Source organism: Mandrillus leucophaeus, unplaced genomic scaffold, assembly GCF_000951045.1.
Source record: "Mandrillus leucophaeus isolate KB7577 unplaced genomic scaffold, Mleu.le_1.0 Scaffold658, whole genome shotgun sequence".
Lineage (NCBI taxonomy): Eukaryota > Metazoa > Chordata > Mammalia > Primates > Cercopithecidae > Mandrillus > Mandrillus leucophaeus.
Genome location: NW_012107119.1, coordinates 570,893 through 588,680, shown reverse-complemented (window position 1 = coordinate 588,680; position 17,788 = coordinate 570,893).

The window sequence follows — 17,788 nt, the reverse complement described above, 5'->3', positions numbered from 1 at the left end:
CACCTTGCCCGGCTAGTTTTTTGTATTTTTCAGTAGAGACGGGGTTTCACCATGTTAGCCAGGATGGTCTCGATCTCCTGACCTTGTGATCCACCCATCTCGGCCTCCCAAAGTGCTGGGATTACAGGCTTGAGCCACCGTGCCCAGCCAACATTTTTGTCAGACATTCCAGATTGTTAGATCAGTAATAGGAATGTCTAGCTGGCAACTGACCATGGTAAATATCAAACGTCATTTGCAATCAGACTTGCATTTGAATTTCAGGCTAACCACTGCGTGATCTAGGGCTTGCTACTTAATTTGGCTAAGTTTTAATTTCCTCAGTCAGAAAGTGGGGATGTAAACAGCATCTGATTGTAGCAAATATCTATTGGCTTTGCCCGTCCATCATGCATTTCCTCTTCTGACCCAGGACATTTCCTTTTCTCGCAGGAACCACCCCTCCTCTATTCTCAGCCCACAGTGTTCTGATGGAGCTAATCTGCCTCCTGGTTTGGGGCTGTGCACATGACTCAGAACTGCCCATCAGAGAACATTATGTCTTTGGTGCTAAGGGCTGAATGTGTGTGTTGCCCCAAAATTAGTATATTGATACCTAATCCTCAATGCAATGGTATTATGGGGTCTTCGAGAGGTAGAACAGATTACGAGGGCAGAAGCCTCATGAATGGGATGAGTGTCCTTTGTAAAAAGGCTCAAGGGAGCTTGTTCACCCCTTCCACCATACAAGGACACAGCTTTGAGGCAAAGAGCAAGCCCTAACCAGACACCAGATCTGCCGTTGCTTTGACCTTGAACTGCCTGGCCTTCAGTACTGTGAACAATAAATTTCTGTTGCTTATAAATTACTCACCTAAGGAATTTTGTCATAGCAGCCCGAATGGACTAAGACACTTGGCCACAGTGGTAGGTGATACGTATGTATCGTAAGTGGAACCAGTGACTTCTGCTAGTGGTACTGGAAAATCAGTATATGCTCTCCATAAGGATTGCTAAACCAATAGAATGTAAGCCTGAAACTGTGAATGGTTATTTTGTTATCCCATATGGGATCCTTCTCGAGAATGACACCAACATAGAAAAAAGCAAAGCAAGAAAATATGGAGAAAGATAGTATCCTGGGAATATTTGAGCTGTTGTCTCCAGCTATGCCCAAAGCACAGTGGAACCCTGGATTTCTTAATCATATATACAAAATAATTCCATATATTCAAAAGCCAGAATAATTCTGAATACTGTAGACACTGATACCCAGAGATTGGGAATTGCAGGGAATAAACCTAAACTATGGAATTAGTTGTCAGGGTAGGAGATGGAGTGGAGAGGCTTTTCACTCTCTTGGCCAGAAAGTTGGTTACCCTATAATGTGGGTTACCCTTCCAAAGCTTACTGTTGTAAGCATTAGTAGCTCACCCAATATTTGCCACTCTCTGCCTTCCAGGCACAAGTTAGAATTGAATTTTATGGTCCCTGTGATCAGGTGGGGCCATGTCACCTACTTGTTCTGGCCAATAAATTTGGAACAAAATTTTTTTTTTTTTTTTTTTGAGACGGAGCCTCGCTCTGTCGCCCAGGCTGAAGTGCAGTGGCCGGATCTCAGCTCACTGCAAGCTCCGCCTCCCGGGTTTACGCCATTCTCCTGCCTCAGCCTCCCAAGTAGCTGGGACTCCGGGCGCCCGCCACCATACCCGGCTAATTTTTTGTGTTTTTAGTAGAGACGGGGTTTCACCATGTTAGCCAGGATGGTCTCGATCTCCTGACCTCGTGATCCACCCGCCTCCGCCTCCCAAAGTGCTGGGATTACAGGCGTGAGCCACCGCGCCCGGCCTGGAACAAAATTAAACACCCAATTGCTGGTGCAAGATTCTCCAGGGCAATCCTTTCCTTCACTCCACTGAAGATGCCGGCTGCTGCATCAGCCTGGAGTCCTGAGTATAGGTCATGAGCAGAGCTGCCCTGCTGACCAGCAATGGGCATGATGCATGAAGAAGAAATAAACCTTTGCAGTTGTCAGCCACTGAGATTTTGGAGGTGTTGGTTAAAGTAATATAACCTAGTCTTTCACAGCTCATGTACCTCGTGTATCTTGGGATTTAGACCATATTCCTATCAAAGCTCAAGCCTTAAAAGACTTGATAGGAAATGTCAGGATTACATCCTGTGGCCTTCAATTTGACCCTATAAGAAAGAAAACAAGCTACAAATTGACTTATCTGAAAGCATGGTGGAGTAGGGAGTGGGTGGGGGATGACTTTCTTAGGAGAGGGCCTGTGACCAGCAGAGCTAAGTGGCTACAAGTCAGGGATTCAAGAGCTTTGAAGGCTTAGCCAAGCCAAACCCTCTTCCCCAAGGCATAGTTAATGCAAGCAAAGGCAGAAAAGCTGGAAACTCAGAGGGAGATAAGATTGGGATCTGGGAAAAGTCTGATCTCCAGTTGGTGGAGGGCTCCCAGCCAACAAAGCGGGTGATTGTCAAATCACACCGCACAGAGCCACCCACTGGACCACCTTCTGGGAACCAGGGGCAGACTGGCTGCTCCTCCCCACCCAGCTATTATTTAATATTGCCCAGGGGCAGAGGCCGAAATGGGAACACAAAGACATGTGGCCAAGGGACAGATGCTTTGAGGCCTGAGACTATATTCAAAGACCATGACTCAATTGAGCTTTGGTTAAACCACACAGCTCTAAAAAGCCTGGAGGTAGTTTGGCTGAGTTCAATCCAAACTTCACTAGCTGTGTGGCTTTGGGCAATCTACTTTACCTCCCTATTCCTCTATCTCTTTCCAAGAAGAGGGATAATAATAGTATCTAAGTGATGCTGCTGTCTTCAAGATTTAATTAAGATTATGTATGTAAAGAGCTTAGAAGAGTGCCTGCACATAGAAAGCATTTAATATATGTGTTAGTTACTACAACAACTACTATTATTATTAGCCAAGATAATGGATGGATAGTTTGAAACAACTTGAACTGCCAGAGAAACCCAAAGCTTGGCATGCAAGTGCTTATGATTGCCTGACCCCTGAAGTGAGCAGGCCCCAAACCTGCACTAACAGCGAGTGGGCTGCTAGAGGAATGAAGAGAGCCCTGGAAGGGAACCTCTTTCCTAAGACAGCTCCCATGGGGCCATGGTGGATGTGTGCAGGAAAGAGCCTTCCAGAAAGCAGAAATGAGGACATCCTGGTTGGCTGATCACACAACTCACTCCACTGCCAGGAAAGCCAATACAGGCTACCTTCTCCAGCATAAGATCTCACCAGTTACAAGACAGTAGCCCCTGTATGTTGTTTTATTATTTTCTTTTCCTAAATAACACATTTTTCCCCAATTACCCTATTTTGCTTCCACCGTTGAATGTTGGATGTGACACAGGGAGTTAGAGTTACTAATCTAGCCATGGAATTCTGTAAAGCTATGTGAAGCTACATCTGGATTGACCAAGGGGAATTCCTATCCATCAGAGTCTCTGGACTCAGAACTGGGTGCATTACCTAGACAAGATTTCATGTTGCCTCCTTTTGGGGATGGGTTGAGTGTATTTTTGTTGTGTATGGGACAGTTGCATTGTCAGGCAAGGGCATATTTGAAGTTGTATATATGTGAAAAAGCGGGTACCTACATGCAGGATAGCAGGGTGGAATGAAATGAACCAGGACATTTCCATTTTGCAGAAGCAGCCTTGAGTTCTGATTCTGCCACTTGCAACAAAGAGTTCTGACTGAAAAGATAAAATAAGAGACAATGTGTATAAATTATTAAATATGATGTCCAGCATATAGTAATGGTTGAGTATACACTAGCCACTATCGTCATTTTGAAGAATATTGTAAGACCTAAGTGGAATAAGAGGCTAGGAAACAAGGCTGAGCAGGTAGATGGCACTTGCTCAAGGTGACACAGCTACAAGTTACAGAGCCCATATGATACCAAAGTCCCTTGATATGGTTTGGAGCTGTGTCCCCACCCAAATCTTACATTTAAATGTAATCCTCAGTTTTGGAAGTGGAGCCTGGTGATTGGATCATGGGGGCAGCTCCTTCATGAATAGTTTAGCACCACCCCCTCAGTGTTGTTCTTGTGATGGTGAGTGAGTTCTCAGGAGATCTGCTTGTTTAAAAGTGTGTGGCACCTCCCTGCTTGCTCTTTCTCAGCCCTGCTCCTTCCATGTAAGACATTTGTTCCCGCTTTGCCTTCTACCATGAGCAAAAGTTCCCCAAAGTCACCCCAGAAGCAGACACTGCCATGCTTCCTGTACAGCCTGCAAAACCATGAGCCAATTAAATCTCTTTTCTTTATAAATTACCCAGTCTCGGTATTTCTTTACAGCAATGCAGGAACTGACTAATATAGCCCTGCTCTTTGCGTGGAGGCAAAAGCTTAGCCCCTGTAGGCCCAGAGAGTACAGAGAATCCATGCACTCTCTGAGCAATAGAGCCAAAGGGACCTAAGAGATCACCACATCCAGCCTTATCATTTCACAGCTGAAAAATCAGGGCTTTCAGAGATGTGAAGTTATTTCACCACGGAGGGAGAAAAAGAATTCAAAAAGCCCAATATTCGCATTTACCTATTATGTCACCAAAGCATGAGGTCGAGAAGACCCAGGATATAGTCATGGCTCCATATTCCGACTGTGGGTTATGGGACCAAACATTTTCCTCTTCTAAGAAGGGAGGAAAGCAAATTTTCTTTATAACCACAACATTGCTTATTGAGGCTGGATCCCATTAAGGCATAAGCTTTTTTGTGGATTTGGGTTTGCCAGAGCTGAGTTTGGTGATAAGAATAGAGACAGGCCTAATTTGGTGGTTCATGCCTGTAATCCCAGCACTTTGGGAGGCCATAGGAGAATTGCTTGAACCCAGGAGTTTGAGACCAGCTTGGGCAACATAGTGAGACTCCGTCTCTACAAAAAAAATTTTAAAAATAAAACAAACAAACAACAGAGTCAGAGAGAATGAAGTTGCTTTGATTAACAGAAAGACAGAAAACACTTGGGGTTGGAAAAGCACTTAGAGGCTTGTGAGATAATATGAGGCTAAAGGCAGTATATAGAATAAAGAAGTCCTTAAAAATATATCTGGCAGTGGGTGGAAGACAAGGGTCAAGAGAAAGAGTGAAAGGATGATAAAATAGGTTGCCTAACAATTAATTGAAAACGGTTCACCATTTTGGCACCACCATGACAGTGAAGTGAACTCCATGGTCAGCCAACTCGGTTGTCCCCAGTTCTACTCTCTGCTCTTATTGCAATAAAACCCCTTCTGCTTCCTCAAGACCTTCAGTGTGTCTGCTGCATGTGAAACCCTCATGTGAGCAGATTTTTATGTCGAATAAGGAAGGAGTCAGTTCTACATCTGCATCACTGTGGTTGCACATGTGGAGTGGTGCAGTGATCCCTAAACTGAACTAATTAGGTAGAGAAGTCCTCAAAGCCAAAATAATGATCCCCCAACTCTTTAGAATTCATAAAGACTAAGAGGAAGCTCTGGGATGGCCTCGGAACATAGCATGAAGTTTTCAGCCCATCTTATCTAAATATTCAGGGCCAGGGAGGCTTCTCATGACAATAGGTTTAACATTTTGTCAGGTGTTGAAAGCCTTGAGATGGGAATGAACATTTCCAGGACATGTTCCTTTTTCAGAGTGCAAAACCATGAAATCAGGAATAAATTGCTCTTATGTTTGCATAGCACCCCCGAAACTGACAAATCTCCCTCAGCACTCTTCTGATTTCCTGGAGGTTGCTCTACCCCTGTCTGGTTGGGTGAGAATTGTAGCCTGGGATGATCTTCTTGTCTTTTCTCCTTTCTATTATTTATATTTGTCTTCGGGTTTCATTTCAGACCCCAGAGGCGTCTTTCATGCTTTCCTACAAAAACAATCGAAAGATCATTTCCATAAGAGTTGATGAGATCTCGGGTTTAAAGGTGAATGGTCCTCCTCTCAGCATGTACTATACAATTGTCTCAGCCCATCTGACTGCTGAACTACCAAGGGCAAGATGAAGAGTATAATGTGTCAAGGCAAACCAAAACTGATGCAATGTCTCCAGCACCATCCGCAGAATCTCCACTGGCTGACAGAGGACACACCGATCCTATTTAGATTGGCTTTCACTACCATCAGAAGGGTGTAGGAAATCCATCTCTTACCCAGTTATTGGAACCACTGGGATATCTGGCATACAGATTGAGAACAACTGCCAGAGAGTCTTGATCAGGAAGAAACCCAAGCCCGCCTTCATCCCTCACATTTGCAGAGCTCTTGACATACTTAAAAAGCATTTTCGTATACACTTGAAATGCTCTTAACCAACCTCCACTTCATCAGCTTGCCAGTCCAACTAATCCTCTCCATCCCTTCTATAAAATGTGATGACTGAGGACCACATCAAATAGAATACTCCTGACTCCAAAGTTACTCTCTAGTAACACTTTGCAAACTGCACATTGAAATCCATGAGTGGATCATGAAAACAAGTTAGAAGGTTGAGCCAGAAGTTATAAAAATGTAAAATGGAAGAAAAGCATGCATCACATGTTGTAAGGATAAGCTGTGTTTTCTAAAAATTACATTTGAGGGGCATCGGTGTGTTTGCATTTGTATGAGTATGCATGTTTGTATGTGAATGTTTATGTGGATATATTACGCTGCAGTAAGAAACACCTTTCTGTGGATCTGCAGTCAAATAGTTCGAAAGATATTGCTCTAATATACCCAGATGCCTTTGTTCCTACCAGGTGTGTAGTGTACTTACTGAGAGTCAGTTGTAGTTATTCCTAAATTTATTTATAGCAGTTGTACTTAGTAAATTTATATTAATATTAATATTTATAATAATTTTATTTAATTAATGTAAGACTGATGAGCTATGAGAGTGAAGAGGCAGAGAGTTGTTTCCATAAAAATAGAGTTGAATGATTTGGGAAGATCTGATAAAGTGAGTTGCTAAAAAAAAGTGCTGCAAGAATAAATCTGGACCAGATCATGGTAACATATTGAGGGGATATGTTAAAAATTCAAGAATCTTAATTCATATAGCTTTAAGTTGTAATTTCTTTCAAAAAATGGCTTTGTGCAAGAAAGACCAGGAAGAACCCCACCAGCAAATCTATTGCCTACACGTGTAGATAGTGAGGATTCAGTGGTAAATGTGACCCGCTGGAAAGATGACAGGGAACAAGACCCTCAGTCTGTCTGCATAGAGCTCAATCCAGCAGGAAAGACAGACTTGAAGTAAATCATTACACAAGTAAATAATGATGACTATGATACAGCCATGAAGAGGAAGGTCTAGACTGGAGAGTGTTTAGAATTCCGGGGGCTAGAAGTCACTTTCCTAACCCTGTCTCTACAAAAAAATACAAAACTTAGCTGAGTGTGGTGACATGCACCTGTGGTTCCAGCTACTCAGGAGGCCAAGGTGGGAGGATCACTTGAACCTGAGAGGCAGAGGTTGCAGTGAGCTGAGATTGCACCACCAGTCTCCACCCTGGGTGACAGAGCATGAGACCCTGTCCTCCTGTTAAAAAGGTCGCTTTCCTGAGGACATCTTTAGTTTGTTTTCTCATTCATTAAATGGAGCTGGACATACTTCCCTTCCTGTTGTCTCTTAAGGGCTTTCATGTAAAACACGAAATTGAATTAGAAGGAAAGTGCCTTCCAAATGTAGAAATATTATTAGAAATAGTCTCTGGCACATGCTATGGTCCAATAGCACTTAATAAATGTGGAAGCATGGAAAGAAGCAATTGAGTGAGAAATAGTATTTTTATGGAAGATTAAATCAATTATTGGAGGAAATACATCATGTGTTTGAATAGCTAGAAGATTTAGAAACATGCTTTTCCTATATTTGCTTTTGACCGGATCTTATATTTGTTAGGTCTTTCTTAAATCTGCTAAGAACTGTTTTTCCCCCTCACTGTCTTTACACCTGAGTCCTGAGCAGAGAAAATCTGCTTCTACACCCAGCCAGGCTTGGGTTTTATTCTTTATTTCCCAACACTACCCAGGATAGTTCCAGATATCCACACTGAGAACCCACTCCCTGCATAGCTAGTTCTAAGAGCCTGTAGGATGTGACAGAAGCCACCCTGGTCGCCTCCCCTTTCCCTCCTGCCTCAGTTCTTTCTTTCCTAGAAATGTGTGACTGCCCTACCACATTCCTCTTGAGAAGTATGAGGCCACATGGACCACAGGTGCTCCTTCCATCTCAAAATAGCGACTCTTTTGTCCCCTTCTATCAACCTGTCTCAGAAGTGTCTTGTTTCCCTTCCAGAACTAACCCCAAAACTAACCCATTCCTTCTTGACCCCAGCCTTTGTAGCCTCAAACCCTTCCTAACATGCACAGCAGGTCTCCTCTGTATTGGAAAAAGAATAGCTCTTGGCCCCACTGTATCCTCAGACTGCTATGTTATTTCTGTCCTGTTGTTGCCACTTTCTTGGTGAGTTCTCCATGCTTCCCATCTCACCATCTGCTCACTCGAAGTCTGGTTTCTGCCTCTCCTGCTCCTGCCATCGCCCTTTGGAAAGGCACCATGGCTTTCTAACAGCAAACCCAGCGGTGTTTTCTCAGTCCCCCTCCTCTATGACAAAAGCAAAGTTACATGAAGGAGGAACCAAGAACTCAAGCAATGCAAAGGATCAAGAGGGCAGAAGAGGATTGGATCAAGAGCATGAGTTTGTTCATGGCCCCATGTTATCTTTCTCTGTTTCTTGGAATCTTCATCACTGATTACTTCTGTGAATGATCTAGGTTCTTCTTTAGCCTCAGCCTTTCCTTAATCCCTAGGGACCATTAGAGCTCTGGTGTTAGAGATTATAATGTAGTTTTCAAATAGCCTGAACAACTTGCATGTTTTCCAAATGTTCTATTATATCGTCTAAACTTTGGGACTTGATTGAAACATACCATCTGAGGCTTGTGAGGCTCCACATCCCATTAAATCCCATCACTGCTTGCCACTGGCTAGACCAATTGCCGCCTCCCAAAGGTAACGTGCTTTACTTAGGCACTGTGTGGAAAGGAATCGAACCTGACTTCATGGAGTAAGTGCTTACTATAAGGAGCTGTTATTAGCATAAATGAGTGCTCAGATTAGTGGAGAGACTTCCCCATCATGACTTCCTTAACCGATCTGCGGGTTTACTCCATTTTCTAGTAAGCAGAGAAAAAAGTAGTTGTTCGTAACTATCGTCGAGAGAGAATACAGTAAAAGAGCAGATTCCTCTCTCATCTCATAGCTTAGCAATAAGTAAGTTACACCCTTGCTCTGCCTGGTGTGTAAGTGGACATCATATGATCGGTTTTCTTATTCTGGACCATCATAAAGACAATGTAGGAACAAGACTGACTATGTAGCCCCCACACCCACCTTCACATCAGCCTAAACCACTGAATCAACCATATCTTGGGCCATTTTATCATTATGGATATGATCCGAGGCTCAAAATGTGGGCTTTGTAAATTGTGTGGACTGAAATTTCCGTATATGAAGAAACATAGAAAGATTTTAATATTCAGTTTCAATGTTTTCAGCATGCACAAATCATTCAAACTTTGTATGGCTCAGTGTAGTTACAAAATATCTCTGTCTAGTTATAAAATGCCTTAATTTTCCTTTTGGTCAATTCCAGATTCCAACTCACTTTTCAGTCAGCAAGAGAATCCTCCAAGGACTCAGTACTAGGAACAGGTGTGCATCTAAATGACATTTTTCTTTTTATCTTTTGAAACTATGAGCCATGAAGCTGTCTACAGTTCCCTCTTTGTGATGACCATGTGGAAGCTCATGTTCAAATTTGCAGCCTGATGCTGGTGGCAAAATATATGGAGTAATATAAGACCTGCATTTTATATCTAACCTTACGCTTGGTATTGCTTTGGTTTTCCACCTTTATCCCAATCCTCCATACCCACACTTTTTTCACTTATTTAATTTTGTTTTTACCCTTTATAGCATTTGTCATTATGTAAGCTACCACAAATTATACGGAGAATAAATTCCAAACTCTTCAGTATGTCCAAAGAAGCCACTCCTCTCTCATTTGCCCTTGGTCGCCTCTCTCAATGCATCGTTCATAATTCTTCTCCTTGCTCACACCAGCCTCCTTGCTGTTCCTTGTACTGACCAAGCGCTTTTCCATCCTAGGGCCTTTGCACATGCCATTCCCTCTTGCTGCAATGCTCTTCTCCAACAAAGCTCCCTCCTTCCCTTCACTCAGGCCTCTGATTCAATGCCAGCTCTTCAGAGAGGCCTTTTCTGTCCACCCTGTCTAAAGCAGGATTCTCTGTCTCTACTACCTCCCCCGTAACCCCCACGCCACTGCTTCACTTATCTTGGAATATTTCTTATGACCTAATGATTAGAGAAACAAACCATGTTTCCTCTCTACTCTCACAACATGCTTCTGACACCAGATGTGTGGGGATTTCTCCCCACCAGCAAGCAAGCAAGTAATGATGTAGAGTCTACAGTGAACACCAGGCGAGTATCCTTCAACCCAATTCAATTCTGACACCATCTACCTGGAGATAATGTCAGATCACACAATTTGGGGTTCAGTCCCATAAGACTGCCCCCCACTTTAGATGCCAATTGCAAGTCCCAGGTTGTTTTGCCTGTGCTTCTGCCCGACCGGTATAAATCAGGAATTAGATGACCTCCTCCTCAGGTTTGATTAACTTGCTCTAGCAGCTCACAGAACCAGGGAAAGAAGTTTACTGGTTTATCATAAAGAATATTGCAAAGGATACAGATGACGAGATGCATAGGGTGAGGTATGGAGGAGGGGCCACAGAGTTTCCAAGAGGTTTCTGGGCTTCCCACTCTCCAGGAACCTCTAGATGTTCAGCTATCTGGAAGCTCATCTGAACTCTTGTCCTCTTCTGCTTTTATGGAAGATTTCCCTATCACATCATAGGCCGTTGATGATGGGGGCTGAAAGTCCCAGCCCTCTAATCATGCGTTGGTCTTTCTGGTGACCAGACCCCGTCCTGAAACTACTTAGGGGCTGCCAGCCACCTGTCAACTCATTCGCACACACACGAAAAATGCGCAGTTTGAAGATTTAAGCATTTTAGGAGTTGTACGCCAGTAAACTGGACAAAGATGAATATATATTTTCCAATATCATACCTCACTTAAAAACAGTTCATCTTAGGCAGCCTGGGGAGTGGTTATGAGCACAGACTCAGAAATCAGACTGTGTTCATCTTCCTGCTTTACCACTTATGGGGTGCGTGACCTTGGGCAAATTATTTTACTTCTCTGTGTTTCAGTTTCTTCACCTGTAAGTGAAAGACATAGAAAAGAGTACCTGGCACACAGTGAACACTATCTAAGTAGTTCATTTTTGAAGGAATAAAGAATTGATGTTTATTTTTCTGACTCCTTTCTTGGCTTGTCTTACACATCACTGTCTCCTTAGCTCCGTAAACAGCCCCTGACATATTAGGTAGGCCCTTAAGTGTCTGTTGACTATACATTCTTTTGGTATAAGTAAGAGCATTAAAAGATAAATACATATTTTTAAATCTGAAGTTAAAGAGAAAAGACACTAGGCTAAGTATTGGAAGACTGAAGTTTCGGTTCTTGCTCTGCCACCTAGGAGCCAGTTGATTTTAGGTAAATCAGGTAAAATCTGCCCAAGGCAAAACTGAAATGAAACAAGTCTTCTTTGCTCCAGAGGTTAAGGGAAAGTAAAGTGAGGATTTTACAGACCTCCACTTACTCCATAAAGAAAAGTTATAGTGTTCCCCAAGGAGAACATGGAGCCATGCTGATTAAGCGCTTCTATGTGCCTGGCTCTGCCTTAAGCCCTGGGAATAGGGAGGCTAAAGACTTGGCTCTTGCCCTAGAGGAACTGACAAAAATGACAAGGAAGACAGAAAGTAAACAATTGCAGTGGAGTGATGACTGCTCTGGTGGAGGTGAGTTTGGAAGCACAGTGGGGAGCCACCTATAGGTGTGACCCTCACCCTGAACTGGGAAGGGAGTTGTCTGGGTGAGGAGAGGCATTCTCAGCACAAGGAGTGAGTGTGCAAAGACATGGCGCTCTTTTCACCACATATTTCAGGAAAGGAAGGTAGCTCAGTATGCCAGGGAGTAGGTGTGTATGAGGAGAAATGGCAAATGATGGCATAGGACAGGTAAGCAGGGCCTGGACCTTATAGGGTGATGCTAAAATTCTCCTCCTTGCCCTCCCGTTCCTTTGACAAAGTGGCCTGGGTGCCTGCTGGAGGCTGAGACATCGCTCCTGGCCTTAGGAACCCTCCTAACTTGCTGGTCTCAAAGCTGCCTACTCAGATGTGTGTCCAATACCTCAGAGAAGCCAACGGCACTCCTCAGAAAGAAGCAGGAGGCTCACCAGAGTCATCAGATCAGATCAGATCAATTTCTTTTCTAGAAGAATAGTATTAAACCTTCCTATGCTTGAGGAGAGGGCTGAAGAGAGGGTAGGGACAGCTGAAGTGAGGAGCAATCCCATTCTTTTAGATTGAGCCTGTTCCTCCTTTCCCCCCAAATTACTTCTCCCACTGCCTTTTTTTCTCATGGCCGATGCATTATTATGCTCCCAATTCTCCACTCATCTCTATCTCTATATTCCTGCCCTTTGCCATGGGACTTTGTGGCATCCAGAGGCACAGTCTGTTTCCCTATCTCTTGAATCTGGCTTGACCAATAGCATGTGGGGGAAGTGCTAATATGTGGGTTCCAGCCCAGCCATTGGTTCCACTCTCCCCCTAGAATCCTGCCAAGGGGAAGTTGCTGAGTCATCCCAGGTGAGACCATTCTAGATCAGAGAGGCCCCAACCAGCCCAGCAGGTGACTGCAGAAGCGTGAGCAGGCCCAGCTGAGATCTGCCAAGCCAGGACCACCCACAAAACTACTTGCCCCTCCCTTAGGCTTGGGAGAGAGAACAAATGGCCATTGAGTAAAGTGACAACATTTTAGGAGGTTTGTTACATAGAATAGCTAACAAATATACTTCTCAGTGATTTTTTATTTTCCCTTTTGTCCCTCCTTCTCCAAAAAGAGTTAAAGAGGCAAGATCCTGGTGACTGAATTAGGGAGAGGGCATGAGTCGCCATTTCGGGCCCTATTTACTCTTTTCATCCTAGGATGTAAGCTTTCTATTTCTATGAGTACTAACTGCCCCAAAGAGACACCATTTGTGCAGCGAGATGTGTTTTCCATTCTGATAAACCATTCTCCCCCTTATCCACAGCATTACCCTCTGCATTCCTGGGACTGAAGGTCATGGCTAATTGGCATGTCTGCTCAAATCTTCTCTGAGCATCGCCTCATGGAAATCTTGCAAAGTGGAGGACCCAGTGGGAGAACAACAGGATTCTGATTATGGGCTGAAGATAATTTCACTGGCTCACCACGGGCCTTATTTGCTGGTGATAAAATAAAGGATAGGAGCTCAGCAACCAAATTGGCTCCAAAGTTGATGTGTGGCCGAATGGCCTTGATGAGGAAGCTGGGAGTTGTAAAGCAGGCTCGCCCTTTAATGGGTGCTTTGTGCTTGTTTGGCTCCTTGTCTAGAGATTGGGCAAAATCTATTAGTGAGATCCGTGCCACTCACTCCTCATACCAGAGCCATCTGGGAGAAGATTTACCCATTTCTTTTCTGATCCCCTAATTGGAACTGCTGACTGACTCTTATGTACCTGAGTGGCTTAAAAAGGGGATGCTGAGAGCTCTGGTACCAAAGCATTTTAAAGGGCAACGGGAGATGTCATTCACATTGTCTGCAGATATGTTTGGATGGATGTGGACATCTGCCAGGAGCAGCCGGCCTGGAAGGTGCCCGTGCAAAGATTGCTGATTTGCAGTGACCTCTGACTGCACTTAAGCAGCTGAATTCTTCAGACTCCAGTGAGAGGAGATTGAGTGTGTTTGAAGTCAGCTGGTGAAGAGTTGAGCTTGTTTTCTGATCCTTCCTTCATGATCCTGGGGAAATGCAGACAGGAAGTCTCTCGAAAGAGACCTTCTGGCTGTAGTTTTCAATGGCAGGAAGTGGGGGCTACCTTCAAATTTGACATGAAAAACAATTCAGACATGGCTAGTTGGTTCCAATTAATCACCCTCATGGGTCTACAGATGACTGAAAAGGTTATGAACCATCCTTTTGGTTAATAGTTTGGTAACTGAAGTCTACACTCTCAAAGCTTGCTTTTTTAGTCATCTACTGGGAAGGCCAAGCCTGTTGCTATTTGCAAGTTACTAAGCTGCTAAGTCTCTATGGGAGAGTTTATGACTGTGAGTGGAGATGGGGAGTTCACTTGAGAGGAAGCTAAGGTTTCCTCCCACACTATACTTTCTTTGGATTTTGCAGAGTAGATCCCGTGTAAATAAAGCATGCAGTTTAATGCATCAAGCTTTTCTTGGGCACTTACTATGTGCGAGGAACTGTTAGGGATGGGAACACAAGAATGAATACTACATGGCTCCTACTCTCATGTTGCTCAGGAGGCACCAGGCTCTTCTTTGGGATGCCCTGTTCTCCCTCTTTTCCCTATAACAAGCTCAGCAGCTCTTCTCTCCCTGTACCCACTTGGCCTTAATGCTGCTGGGAGTACCTGGCAGGTTAGGGTGGGGGCTTTTCCTTCCCCCAGAAATGTAATGGGGGGAGGATTTTAAAAAACATCTCTATGAAAATGAAACTTTCATATTTTGTTAATTTTTAGCCCACCACATTCCAAAATGGATATAAAAATTACGGGTCATAAGGTCAAAATGGGAAGGATACAAGGGAAAATACATGCTGAAGGAAATACACAGAATATGTGCCATAGAGTCCTATACATGACCTTGGTGTAGGGAGGGGGAGCACAAATTTGGCTCAGAGCATCTTTCATTACTAGCATAAAGATGAAAGCCTGAACAGACAGTGGATTCATATTATTCCTAGAATTTAAAAAGTAGATCATTTTGAAGAAATAGCTATTCTTGAGTAGGCAGAAATTTCTCATAGTCCCTTAAAAAGGGAGTGGTATGTAATATAACTTACTGGATTCTTTTTTAGTTTAAAGGATAAATAAAGATTTTCAAGCCTGTTGCCTAATGCATTTGTTCTTTAAAGTTGGTTTTCTAAGAGATAATGCTAATATTGGATTGCTATACTTCTAACATTCTATATTTCAAGTTACAATAAATACCAGACTAAGGGAGAACTTGAAATCCACATCAGGAAGGAGAAGTAGCGTTTAACATGCCCTCTAAGAGCTGGGTTTAAGTGGACAGGTTGGTAACACTCTCAGATGATGTCTTTATCAATTAATGTAATTTAAAGCATGGAGTACAGGGCTTCCAGTTCTGGGGCAAGATGGTTTAGAATTATGCCTTCCTGTTCTTCCCCTTTGAACACAACTAAATACCCTGGAAAGAATTCAACAATTATAAGAGAACTGAAATATAGGAAGAAAAAATGTGAATGTCAGGACTTGAAAAACAAAATCAAGATGAGTTCCCTGGGCTTTCTTTTTGTCTTCCATATATCCCAGACTGGGTGCCAGAGAGGGCTATAAGCTGGAACCACCAACAGGCACAAACAAAAAGAAAGAAACAATAAAAGCCTTCTCTCTCTAGCCAATGCACTGAGAAAGGGAACTGTGTAGGTCCCCTTTCTAAACACAGCAGGTACTAAGTGGGAACTTAGTGGGGAGTATCATATCCAGTGGCAATAGTGGGCCCCATCTGCTTGCAGCAGCAGCAACATCAGACTCTGACAAGGCCAAGCCCTCTACCTCCCCACAGCTTGTCAGCAGATGGGCCACTCTGCCAGCACTTGCAGCTCCAGAAAGCCCAATGTCTCCCAGGCCTTACCTAGCAGCAGAAGACAATTCAGGCCAGGTGTTTCTGGTCCCTTCGCCCGATGGCAAAATGCAAACCAGGCCTAGAATTGCCTAGCCCTCCACCCAGTAGCAGAAGGTGAAGTAGGTCCTAGGTCTTCTACCTTCCGCCCAGTGGCAGAGAGCTACACAGACCTCATGACTTCTGGCTTTCTACCCAGAAGCAAAAGGTGGCCCAGGCAGGAATTTCTGCCCTTCTGCAGAACTGATAGAGATCAAGTGGAAAGCTCACGAGCATCAGGTGACTGGAGAACAGGCTAAGGGACATGCTGCCCATCCTGGGGTTTAACAGCTCTCTGAATAATCACACTAGGTAGCTCACACAAGTGCCTTGCACACCACGGGCAGCAATAGCAGGGATCCAGTAGGACCTTGAGTGGAGCCAGAAGAACAAAGCAGACCAGAATAGCACTGCAAGGGCTCAGAAAATTGAAGTGTCATTGAAACCACAAGCCCACAAAACTAGGCCAGAACCTACATGCTAACCCTAAACAGCATGACTTGCCTACGTGCTAAAATATAAAGGATCCATAATTTCCTAACATATTAATAATTACTTTAAATGTAATTGGTCAATTAAAAGACAGATATTAGCCAAGCTGAAGTTAATCACATATTGGAACTATCTGACAAAGACTTTTAAGCAGTTGTCATAAAATCTTCTCAATAAGTACACATTACTTTGAAACAAATGAAAAAATAGAAAGCCTCAGTAGAAGAATGGAAGTTATAAAAAAAGCCAATGGAAATTTAATAGTACAATAATGAAAATAAAAACTCACCTGGATGGGCTCAATGGTAGAGTGCAGAGATGTGAGAAGATAGAAGCAATGAACTCGAAAACAGAGCATTATGATCCAACTATATGCTGTCTACAAGAAACTCACTTTAAAAACAAACATAACATATTTAGGCTGCAAGTGAGAGAATGGAAGAATCATATAATGCTAACATTAATTCAAGAAAAGCAGGAGTGCTTACATTAATATCAGATAAAGCAGATTTCAGAGCAAAGACAATTACTAGGGACATTATATAATGTTAAAAGGATCAGATCTTCAAAAGAAGGCATAGTAATTCTAAATACGTATACAATAAACAATGGGGCTTCAAAATACACGAGACAGACAAACAAAAAACTCTGATAGAGCTGAAAGCAATTGATAGTCATGCTGGGGAAAAAAATTAGTAAAGATACAGAGGAACTGAATAATGCCAACAACCAAACTATCCCAATTGATACTTATGGAATACTTGACCCAACAACAGCAAAATACACACTCTTTCAAGCAACCATAAAACATTCACCAACATAGACTATATTCTGGGACATAAAACAAACTTCACCTCAATAAATTCAAAAGAATTGAAATCATACAAAATATCTTCTTTAACTATAATGGAATCAAACTAGAAATCAATAACAGAAGGACAATAGGAAAGTGTCAAATACTTATAAATTAAACACACAATTAAACAATCCATGAGACAAAGATGCTGCTAAGAAAATATTTTAAATACATAGAACCAAATTAAGATGAAAATATTAATACAACATCCAGAATTTCTGGAATGCAGCTAAAACATTGCTGAGAGGAAAATTTCTAACGTTAAATGCTTACCTTAGAATAGAGGAAGGTCTCAATTCAATAATTAAAGTTTCTACCTCAAGTACAATACTGAAGTAGAAACTTTAATTATTGAACTGAGACTTTTCTCTATCTTAAGGTAAGCAGGAAGTGCTTTTAATGTTACTTGAATGTTGTTTCCTGGGTTAATGTACTTATTACTATCTTTAGAAAAAATATCTTTCTTCTGTGACTATTTTATTCTATTTAAACAATTTTACTCAAGAACTTGAAAGCATGCTTACTGCGAGTAAGTGACTCAGAGTGAGATGACCTCACCCTGTTGGG